The 12,119-nt window shown below is 45.3% G+C and overlaps 1 protein-coding gene across 7 annotated transcripts in view; it reads left to right on the top strand.

The window, feature by feature from the left end:
• LOC147009604 (uncharacterized) overlaps window positions 1–12,119 on the top strand; it is a 103,663-nt gene that overhangs the window by 66,913 nt on the left and 24,631 nt on the right. The gene's annotated exons all lie outside the window — the stretch shown is intronic.

Here is a 12,119-nt window from a genome sequence, read left to right as displayed (position 1 = left end):
TTACAGATAATGATTGTGCAATGTTTGAAAGAGAGATGCTGATGTACTTGTCTTTTTACATCTGTGCCTCTTTCCTTCCTTTCCAAATCTAGATCCTTCCATCCTAATTATCCTTCTCTGTGTCCTGCTCACCTTCCTCCTTCTAATTCCTTTCTTGTGCTCAATGACTAAATTCAAATTAAAATGAGCATAAATTGCCTCCTGTGAGCATTAATTGGGAGGGGGTGGGTGGGTGATAACTTGTCAGTGCTCCCAGAGGGAGCGGGTGTTTGATTTTTAAATAGCAAGAAAATATTCCTTTCCCTTCACCTCGTTCCTTAGTTATTCAGTTATACTGTCGCGAATTCGCGTCCGCCGGCGTGCGAACGGCCACGTGACTCGAATCGCGGCACGTTGCCCACCGGACGGACAATTCTGTCGTGACCCTCTCGGACTAATGCCGGGAGCTAGTCACAGGTGGGCCTTTCAGCCTCACCACGATCGTGCCAATCGGTCACCCGCGTGGGATAGGGTTGTTCGCCAAACTCGACCTACCTCAATCCCCATGCGGATGGTAAACCTGGTGATCGCACCTCGCCGCAGGTTGACTCCGGACACGGGCCGCTTAAGCGGTCCGTTCCGTGCTATCGGGATAACCGAGCGGTGTTATCGTCGGCCTCGACGGTTCCGATTAATTATCGGGCGTATTAAGCCCACGACGAACCCGTTACGTGAAGCAAGATGGAGATTCAAATGAAGGAAAGGACGCAGCGAAACGGGGAACAATTCAACATAATGCACTTTATTTATACGGCACACGAAGAGCACACATATATCAATAAAACAATTATGCACAAAAAGCAACAATGCAGACCTACGACCGAATACGCGAACACACGGCAACACTTATACAGTTTTACTTTACAAGACACGGCGCCACAAGATCGATACAAAAACAAAAGAAAAGGCCACCCTCAAAGAAAAGGGGACAGACGGGGCCCGTTGGCCTTCATGGCATGGGACTTGGCAGACCGAACGAGTCCCACGAGACCGTTGCAGGTTACCTGCACCCTCTCGGTGCGATGGTGGGCGAGCTCTCTCGGCACTCTTTGTATGAACACGCAGGTCCGCGCAACACAGCTGGCAGAGCGGCACCTCCAGTCCGCGTCCCTCCGCGACGTCCGGACTCCCCACCGACTGCAAGCTCCAACGAGCGGTTCGCTCTACGGACCGCTTCTCCAAGACCCAGACGGGCAGAAGACCATGAACCGCCGACTGATACTGACACTCTCACCGACCGCCCTGACCTGACTTCCTCTGGTGTCACTCTCTTCGTTAGCGGCGCCTCCGTGCGCCCTTTTATTTCTCCGGCACCCCGCCCCTCTCTTCGCGGCACGCGGGGGGGGGGACATTCCACCAGAGAAATTGGGGCGGGAGTTGAGCTTCAACCGTCATTCTTGTTTACCAGAGAAATCGGGGTGGGAGTTGAGCCTCAACCGTCATTCTTGTTTACCAGAGAAATTGGGGTGGGAGTTGAGCTTCAACCGTCATTCTTGTTTACTAGAGAAATCGGGGTGGGAGTTGAGTCTCAACCGTCATTCTTGTTTACCAGAGAAATCGGGGTGGGAGTTGAGCTTCAACCGTCATTCTTGTTTACCAGAGAAATCGGGGCGGGAGTTGTTGTTCCCCTTTTGTGTTCATGGAGATGTTGATGGTTGCTGGCGGAGTGGTGAGGATGACGTGGTTGTTGAGAGGCAGGTGTGGTTGTTGTTGTGAAGCAGCGTTGTGGTTGGTGGTTGTGTGATGGCGGTTGAGACGTGGTGGTTCAAAATAAAGATAGAACAGAAAAACGCCTATCTCAAAGCGTCGCAGCCCGAATGAATCACATTTATTCCCTCTAAACAACGGGTTTGGGGCTAACTACACATGTACTTAAGAGATACCTCACCTACGGGACCTGAATGGTGGTATGCGAATTTCCACAGCCGTAACAATACTTTTATTCCTCAGATGCTTCTTTGTTCAATTCTGCCCTTTGTGTACTTTTCTTTTATTGTAAGTTACGCTTAATGTTGTATTATTTGGAATGACTTGCAAACACTGACATTTATTGGTATCAATTTGGAATTTGTAATTAAAAACAAGCTCAAATGAGCTAAGATCCTCGTCCTCTTAATGATGACGTCATAAAAACGAATATGACATCATTGTGATGTATCAGGTTTGTGATAAATTATCTGTTCTAATGCCTGGCTTGATTCCCTCAAACAAAATTCAAACAGCTTGCCTAGTTTCGGAGATAATGGTATTGGCGATTTCCATTTGCGGCGATATTATGATGTCAACATTTTTTCTCGGAAGAATTTCCAAAATCGGAGATGGTTACTGCCTCCACGTGGGCTTTCTGCATATACACGGCAAGTTTCATGAAGATCCAATGAAAACTCTGGGTTGTGAAACAAAAAATAGGAATGACGTCATAAAAATTGATATGACATCATAGTGATGTATCATATGTATGGTAATTCATCTCTACTAATGCTCTGTTCGATTCCCGCAAACAGAATTCAAAAGGCTTGCCTAGTTTCGGAGATAATTTTTTCGGTGATTTCCATTAGCGGAGATATTTTGATGTCATAACTTTTTTTCTAGGAGGAATTTTCAAAATCGGAGATGGTTTCTGTCTGCGCAGGGTATTTTTACATACATATGCCAAGTTTCAGGAAGTTTTGATGAAAACTGTAGGCTGTGAAACAAAAAAGTCCACAAGAAAAAAAATTGAGAACTACAACGTGAGTCCTCCACGGGGATCTAATAATAAAATTTTATTTTAAATTATTGCACCTCACCTCACTTCACCTGTTGGTGTTGGGCGAAGGGAGCACATGAACTTTGTTCTTTATCAGTACTGGGAGTCCTCGTTTAATGCTTGGGCTGCATTTCCACAAAGTTGAGTGTTGTGTAAAAAAAGTGTGAATCTAAAACATTTTTTCTCACTGGCATAATGTTAAAAACTGAGGATGCCTTTCTCGGCAGTGATTTTCTGTCATCCTCTGGTAACTAAAGTGAATACTGTACTTAAATCATAAGAACTACATATATTCACACCGAACATAAATATATGTATGAATAAGTTGATATTAATGACTAACTAAATAAGTAAATGGAGAACATAGATCAATGGTTATTTTAATAAACTAGTACACCTACTCCATACGGGAGTGGCAGGAAGGGTCATGTTATTATCCTCTCTGGGGTATATAGATTACAGTAGATCTAGGTTCGGGCCTCAAGAATGTTGGGGATGTGTTCAGTTACCAAGTTTCTTGTAGAGCACTTTCTAAGTGGATTAAGCATTTAAGCAAGCATTCCATTTGAAACAGTTGATAACGAACAGTTGGCTTGGCAAACACGATCTCGCTGCTTGATAACTGAGCACATCCTGGGTTTCCTCCCTTTAAGTTTAGTGTTAAACAGCAGTAGCGACTATTTCAAAAGCAAAGAAACACTTCACTTTCTGCACTCACCTTACTCAGTCGCACCCAACTGTCCCTAGACTCTGTATCCTTTTCTTCTGACAAAGTGGAGAGTTTTCTGTCAAACCTCAACTCAGATTCTGCAACCAGTCCAGAGGGCATCAGCCCATGTGTCCTAAAAACATGCTCCTCTGCTCTTGCTCACCCATGCTCTATTCTATTCACCCTCTCATTTGCTCAAGGTCATCTGCCATCTGCTTAGAAATCAGCAAACATTACTGCCCTGCAAAAAAGGTGCAAAAACAGATCGTTGCAATCACAGACCAATAAGCCTTCTCCAAATCATCAGCAAGGTTATGGAATCCATCATCGCTTCAGACATTAAATCCTTCCTCTTCCCCAATAACTTGATTTCCGATCATCAATTTGGATTCAAGCCAGGCCACTCCACCCTGGATGTGCTGCATATGCTCTCCAAACAAAGAATGGAGGTACTCAATGCCAGACATGAAATCAGAGCCATATCCCTAGACATATCGTGTGCTTTTGACACGGTCTGGCACCCTGACCTGCTCACCAAACTCTCTTCCTATGGTATCCAAGGCCATCTCCACTCATGGCTCGCAGACTTCCTCTCCTGTCGCAGCTGTGTGGCCCTAAATGGAGTTCTTTCGAGGCTGGAGTTCCTCAAGGCAGCGTTCCGGGCCCTGTTTTTTTTTCCTGGTTTTCATCAATGATATCTCTGACTCTGGAAAATCCTCTTTATCTCTTTGCTGATGACTCCACCCTCTGTCGTATCATCTGTCATCCTTCAGACCGGCAATCGGCAGCTTCTTCGCTCCATGCAGATCTGGATAAAATCACAAGCAGCTCCAACACGTGGAACATGTCTTTCAATCCGGACAAATCTCACACTCTCACTATGTCTCTCCGAGAGGACCGTTTGGTACCACCCCCCCCCCAACCAATCTGGTTTCTCAAGAATCCTCTGGAAGAAGTCCTTTAATTCAAGCTTCTGGGTCTCATTATCTGCCATAATCTTTCCTGGGAAAGCTGCATTTCCAACCTGGCCTCCAAAGCCTGTCGCCGACTGGGAATCCTACATCGTGCAAAGTCCTTCCTCGGCCGACCTGAGCTCCTGACCACATACAAAGCTTTTGTCCGCAGCCTGATGGGAGAACTGCTCTCCCCCCCGGGCTGGTGCTCCTGCCTCTCATCTTTCTCAGCTTCACTCTGTGAAAACCAAGGCATTTAGGATCATTGGTATCTCCTGCGATGACGCTGAGTCTTTGGGCCTCTCATTCTCTCACAGCAGGCAGGTCGGTGGTCTTTATGTCTTCTACCATCTCCCCTCTGGTCCCCCCCCCCACTATTTCTGCGATATGCCCCACCATATTTCTGCAGGGTGCTCAAGGTCCACCAACAACCGCTTTCTGGTAAAACTACTAAAATCATGCATCACTTCTCACCTTTACTCTTTCATTCCTCTTTTTTCCCGGCTTTGGAATAAACTCCCTCACTCTCTTCAATCCCATTCTTCCCTCCAGGCCTTCAAAGCAGCTGTTCACCACCACCTCTTATCTTCCCTCATCCAAAACGTCGATCTTTTCTTCTGCCGTTAATCCACCCCAAACCCACCTCCTTCAAATTACCTGCTTTCCTTCCTGAAAGTCCCTGTAATGTCCATCTTGTATACCCCGTGTTCACCGCCCCATCCCTTTGCCTTCCACAGATCTCCTAATGTCTTTGTTCCCCACTGTTTTGTCCTTCCCTCTCCTGCCCCTCTTGTCTCATGCCCCCCTTGTTGTGTGTTGTGTGTTAGCTCTCATACGAGCCTCGTCAATGTATACAAAAAATATATAAACTGTAATCATGCGTGTTTGTGGTTTTGAATATTTTTGGAGTGCCCCACGAAACACGATAAGCTGTTTATAAACGTTAAAACGACATATTACGACATGTAAATGCATACTGTACTCAGCGATAATAGTGGTGTGTAAATGTAGGTCGATGCTGAGAGGTTTGGGTGATGATTGGAGAGATTACTGAGACAGTGAGGCAGAGCTTTTTGCCTTTTTGTCTGATATTTGGCTGGTTTCGTACTTGGCTAGCAAGGTTTCTTTTCTTGTTGAAGGAGTTGATGGGGTTTCCTGATGTTTGAAGAAGGGAACAAGAGTGGTCTGGGCATTTTCTCCTTTGCCTTCAATTCCACTCATTATGAAGGGTTTTGGGAAAGCTTAGCAAAAATATATTCTCAATGAAAGTCAGACAATCACTATATATTCAACTATGTGCGACTTTAACTGAACCCGAACCCAGTTAATTTTCGAGGAACCGAACCTGGAACTGGATCTGCCAAAAAAAAAAGTAAATTTCAACATCAGCATCACTGAGACACTGTGCAGGTAGAGGGGTGGGGGTGGGGGGAGAGACAGAGAGGGGGTGGGAGAAAAACAGGGAGGGGGTGGGAGAGGAACTGGGGGGGTGGGAGAGAGACAGAGAGTTGGGGGTGGGAGAGAGACAGAGAGTTGGGGGTGGGAGAGAGACAGAGAGTGGGGGTGGGTGAGAGACAGAGAGTGGGGGGTGGGAGAGAGACAGAGAGTGGGGGGTGGTGGGAGAGAGACAGAGAGTGGGGGTGGTAGAGACAGAGAGCGGAGGGCGGTGGGAGAGACACAGAGAATGGAAGGGGGGTGGGAGAGAGAGACAGAGAGTGGAGGGGGGTGGGAGAGAGACAGAGAGTGGAGGGGGTGGCAGAGAGACAGAGAGTGGAGGGGGTGGGTGGGAGAGAGACAGAGTGGGGGTGGGAGAGAGACAGAGAGTGGGGAGTGGGAGAGAGACAGAGAGTGGAAGGGGGGTGGGAGAGAGACAGAGAGTGAGGGGTGGGAGAGAGTCAGAGAGTGGGGGGTGGGGTGGGAGAGAGACAGAGAGTGGGGGGTAGGAGAGAGAGAGAGTGGAGGGGGTGTGTGTGTGGGAGAGAAACAGAGAGTCAGGGGGTGGGTGAGGTGGGAGAGAGACAGAGAGTGGGGGGTGGGGTGAGAGAGAGACAGAGAGTGGGGGGTGGGGTGGGAGAGAGAGAGGAGATGGGGTGGGAGAGAGACAGAGAGAGGGGTGGGAGAGAGACAGAGTGGGGGGTAGAAGAGAGGCAGAGAGAGGGGTGGGAGAGAGACAGAGTGGGGGTAGAAGAGAGACAGAGAGTGGAGAGGGTGGGTGGGAGAGAGACAGAGTGGGGGGGGTTGGGAGAGAAACAGAGAGAGAGGGGGAGTGGGAGATGGACAGAGAGGGGGGTGGGGTGGGAGAGAGAAAGAGAGAGAGAGAGAGAGTGGGGAGAGACAGAGAGGGGGTGGGGGTGGGAGAGAGAAAGAGAGGGGGTGGGGTGGGAGAGAGAAAGAGAGAGGGGGGATGGGAGAGAGACAGAGAAGAGGGGGGGTGAGAGAGTCAGAGAAAAGGGGGTGGGAGAGGGACAGAGAGAGGGTGGGTAGGAGAGAGACAGAGAGGGGGGGGGGGGTTAGAGACAGAGTGATTTCTGTAATTTCATCTTTTTTATTTTCTTCGTTTTGAGAATGAATATGTGTTCTGAGACCAAAGCTTACCCTGATCAAGGAAGCCTCGTGGCAATCTTCCTTTGAAGAGGCTTCCGAATTCATTTCAACGTGAAGTGAAAAGAAATAACGAACTTTTTATAAGTACACACCATATGCAAAAGTACGAGATAAATTCTGAAGTCCTCAAATATGTAAGACAAACATTACGACAATTTAATTTTCCATCGCTCATGTTCATCAATTGAATCTACAATCCCTTCTTAATTCAAATCATGCAACTTATATATCCAGTCAATCGTGTCTAAAATGTCAACAATTTTGAAAAGCTTGTTCATCCATTTTGTTGTGAAGCCTTCAATTATTTCTTGAAACTGGAAAAAAAAATGAGATCTTGATCTTCAAATGAGATTTTACATCTGTAAGTTCTTACTTGAAACAAAATGAGATTTCCATCTTCTTTGAAACCAACATAAATACACTCACTTTGTATTTGTTTCTTACAATTGATTTGTTTTTCTTATTCCAATTTTGGAAATATCTCTGAGGGTTTTGATTTGATTGATGAGTGTACGGTATTGTTCCCTCGTCCACAATACAGTACCTTGAATATAAAAAAATCCATTTCTCAGTTCCCATTTCAAGAACCTTGTGAAGTTGTTCATTTGAAATACAATCAAAATGCTAATTTACAAGGGCTTACCCTTCACGATAAATGGTGTATAAGTTAGCACCATTATCTTTTTGGAAATTCAAGAAGGTTCCATTCTGAAATTCTGTTGCTTCATGAGTCTTGTACTCTCTCTGGTTTCCTTTTGCTCGTTATTTAATATTTGCTGTTTATTCATTTGAAAGTCTCCACAAGAGTGACACCCATTTAATATTCAAAGGAGCAATCAATGAATATTAAGTTCCTGTAAATCAAGAAAACTTTGCGGATATTTAATTTTCACAATGATTGTGGTGCCGATTCTACCATTAAATTATCTAACTGCAAACTAAATGGCAGTCATACAGCTCCCTTTCCAAATCAACAGACAAGACTGGCTCTTCCCATTGGTATATGCTATGAGTACTAGTATATTTATGGTGATACCTGACACACTTCCATGTTGCAACACATATACTGAACATACACTTCAAGCAATGAAGTGGTTTCAAAATAATTTATTTACAACAGCATCATCATACTGTATATTTGTTTCGTATCTCCGTCATGTTTGTATCTTGCGTAACTGCACAGATCGAAAATTATTTTGATGTCATATCAGTATGTTTATAACGACTAGCAAGTTACAAGATGTCGAAAAGAACAGGCACAAAATATTTTTGGCACAGCACTCGAAACTAACTTTAAAAATTCAAAATGGCGTCGTTTACTTACACGGACCAATATGACGCTGCGAAAAGTATCATCGGAGTTTTGGGCCAAATTATTTTCTTGACATTAAATTTAGTACAAAAACATAACAGATTTACATTGAAAGGAAATGACATCTTTAAAAGAACAAGTGAAATTACAGAAGATTCATGGTGAACGTGATGGAATATTGAACAATTTCAATTGTTTTCGGGACACTGTCTCCTTCATTACCTTCTCCTCCTTTGCATTTATTAAAGCTGTGGGCTCAGTGTTTGCAGTCTCCAATGGATTGGGTTGGCTAGGACGCAAAGATTTCAGCGATGGATTGGCTTTCTTCAACCAGCCGAACATGATTATTCTCTCGATTGATTGGTCGGGCACGCATGTCAACAGAGTCAATAAATGACATGGTACGCAGATAGCATGGATGTTTTACTGTGCAGTATACAACATGATTGTGTCTTGCCATTCATTCATTTGGAGAAGTGTTGTACACTGTAATGGATAACGTTCACACCATAATCAGTTTCACAAATATTCACAAAGGATGCATTCTTCTTTTGTTTTTTTATTGTGTACAATTAGCAGCTGCCATGTCTAATGTAAATTTGTCACTGACGTGCACTATTCACAGCGACCCTATTGTTCCATGGCGGTAGTGACATTGTTGAACTGTGTGTGAACTTATCTTGCTGCAGAACTAGTCTGTTATCTACTACCGCAAAATAAACACACCACAAACTTTTCTTTATTTACAGTATGTTTATATTGTTGTAGTTTCCCGCTGGCGCGTCGCCACGAGCACGACCCTCGATTAAGCAGTGGGGCCGTCTCGGCTCGATCGCCCGGAATTTACAGATCGCCGGCCCGGTAAGCCCGGGTCGACGGGTCCTGGTTATTTTGGACTGAAATACGCCAATGGGGAGATCACATGGGTTAGGGTTAATTGCCAACTTCAACTTACCTAAGTACCCGCGTGATCCAGCTACTGGGGTACTTCACTCTCGGCGGAACTTGTACGGAAGCGAGCCGCTTAAGCGGCCTGTTCTGTGTGCGTAGCTGAGCGGTGATATCGCCGAATTCCACCGGCCTGATTATCTTGTGACCCTCCAAATGGCTGACTAATCCCTCACACGCAACATGCTCAGTCAATGAAAGAATCGACGCGACGAGCTGAAAAAATTAACAATTGGGGTTTATTTATACAGTAATCGGGGAACTAGGGAAGCACGCAAGAGCAGAACTATACCGAATACAATAAATGCAATGCAATCATTTACAGCACACAAAGCACTTAACAGTTCTCTACTTGTTAGACGGGCCCACGGACACACGTACGCACACACATACACCCAAGAAATGGTGGCTGATGCCTTTAATAAGGACTTCAGCTCGGAGGGACAGATGTGCTGAAACCCAGAACCTATCTCGAACCTCTCCACCTCGTGTGGTCTTCAAGCTGTTCAGACCCGGGCTCAAGCGAGAGCGAGCTGGATCCAATCGCCATGAGCCGCGATCCTTCCCGAGCTCCAGTGAATCCCCTCGCGCTTCTGAACACGTGCTGGTGAGACAAGGCGCCGATCCTTCCCGTCGATGCGTCGCTTCCCCGAAGAAGCACCTCCAATATGAGGCCAATGAGTCCGCACCAAGCCTGGAACCAAGCAGAGAACAAAGAGCTCTACGAACCAAGAAGAGCCAGCCGAACCGGACGACGAAGTAGAGCGCAAAACACGCGTGACTCTCGCAACTGGCGCTCCTCTCTCGATGAACAACAACCGACAAGCTCGATCCGAGCAACCAGCTCAACTCTCTTTCGATGAACCAAGCACAAAAAGCGAACCACCTCTCTTCCGAACAAAGCCAGAGCCCAAAAAGCGAACCGAGCCAAGCAGAACCAAAAAGCCTTTTTAACTAGAGCCAAGCACAACCAAGAAGAAGAATCGAGCCAGGCAGAGGATCTCTTTCTTATCCCTCTCGGCCCCTCCCCCGCTCCCAGCGTGACTCATCCCCTCGTGCCCGCACAACCGCGGGTGGGAGGGAGTTGTTTACGTCATGAATCATGGGACGGGAGGGTTCTTCTTCCTCTTCCCAGAAGAAGGGGAGGGTCGGCTTCCTTTGTGTTGTGATCGCTCCCTAACTATTAAATTGAATTACAGCGCATTTAATCGATTTCTGCCCATTATACAATGGAAGGTGAGCTATCTATGGAACATGCACTTATCGACATAATTGAGCTAAAGGAACCTGTATGTTGAGTGCGATCGATTTCCAAATTTGTAACAATATTCTTTCTCATTTTAAAGTTCATTCAGGTTGCTTGACTGAATATAATCAACATTTATGAATAACTTTTTCTCCTAAATTGTCACAATGGATTTGTGTAATACGGGACTTTTGAAATGACGTAATCTGCCCCAGAATGTGAGAATCACTTGCACAGAAGTCCCGAGAAATAGTGATCATCGGGGCATGTGAACTGCTACTATGCAGACCAAATAAGGATTGTTACCTAATATGGCTCCCAAAGCTTCCAAAAGAACCCAAAGATACTTGAAAAAGTACTTGAGCAAAAGCTGGGTTGTGCCTTTGCACAATTAAAGAGTTGGAGGGAGACACCGTATCTGGTCTGGGTCCTTATGAATACTGATGGACAGGGCATAGCTGGGGCTTGTGAAGCCATCTTTTGAGTAAATTTGAAATCAACTTTTAAAATGGTGATATTTACTCCTACTCATGTTGGGAGGGGGAGGGGGGGCAGGGAGCTGTGAGGGCTATTATAAATATATTGTTTGTTCAGTTCTGGCACCACAATAAAAAATTACATGACATTTTTGCATCTATTGCAAAAATGTGGTATGCGTGTGTGTGTGTGTGTGTGTGTGTGTGTGTGTGTGTGTGTGTGTGTGTGTGTGTGTGTGTATGCGCGTGCGCGCGTACGTGCCAGCCACTGCTCGCTTTTGTGATAGCAGGTAAATTATAAGAACTCAGCACTTCCCATATACAGATATTGCTCGTATTCCTCTAATTTTGTGAGTCCGATTTGCATTTAGGAACAGAACAATTATGATTAACCATGCTAAAGGCCCAGTCACACCTTGACGTTTTAGCCAGCTTATGCCGATTTTTGGAAAATTTGTCTAAAACGCTGGTACACGTCGAATACGTTATGGGTAAGTTTTGATAACATTGATAGCACGCTGAAAAACACTGCCATACGTCGTTGTACGCTGGCTTTAAACGTTGTACTTTTCGGTTGTCCTCAAATTTTCCATGCTTGAAATTTTAAGACTTATCCCAGCGTATGACTCACACGTTCCGCATAACGCTGGCCATTAGTTGTAGGCACGTCACGCGATCGTTGACACGTTACTTGTGAGTTACTCATAAGTCGAAACACGTCGAGGTAATGTTTAGCCAACCCGAAACTTATTTCTAACCAATGAGTAACGTGTTGTACTCACGTTACGTGATCGGTGACACACATCGACACACGTTACTTGTAAGGTGTTCATAAGTCGAAACACATCAAGGTAATGGTTAGCGTCAGTGTTCCAGACTCCCTGGTTTTTTTTTTTAGTTTTTTTTTTCTTCCTTCCTTCGGTATGATGGTGATTTTGACACTTCGATTTCTATTGCGGTTATAATATAATATAATTAATAGGCTGCCACTCAACGATTTAAATCATAACCGCACTGTACACTGAACACCGTCATACTGAAGAAAAAAAAAAAAAAACGGGAGTCTGGCACACTGACGCTAAC

This window comes from Eptatretus burgeri, chromosome 17 (genome assembly GCF_056783735.1).
Source record: "Eptatretus burgeri isolate ZD-2024b chromosome 17, Ebu_testis_v1, whole genome shotgun sequence".
Taxonomy (NCBI): Eukaryota; Metazoa; Chordata; class Myxini; order Myxiniformes; family Myxinidae; genus Eptatretus; species Eptatretus burgeri.
The sequence above is the reverse complement of the archived record's forward strand: the minus strand, read 5'-3'. Positions and strand labels throughout refer to the sequence as shown.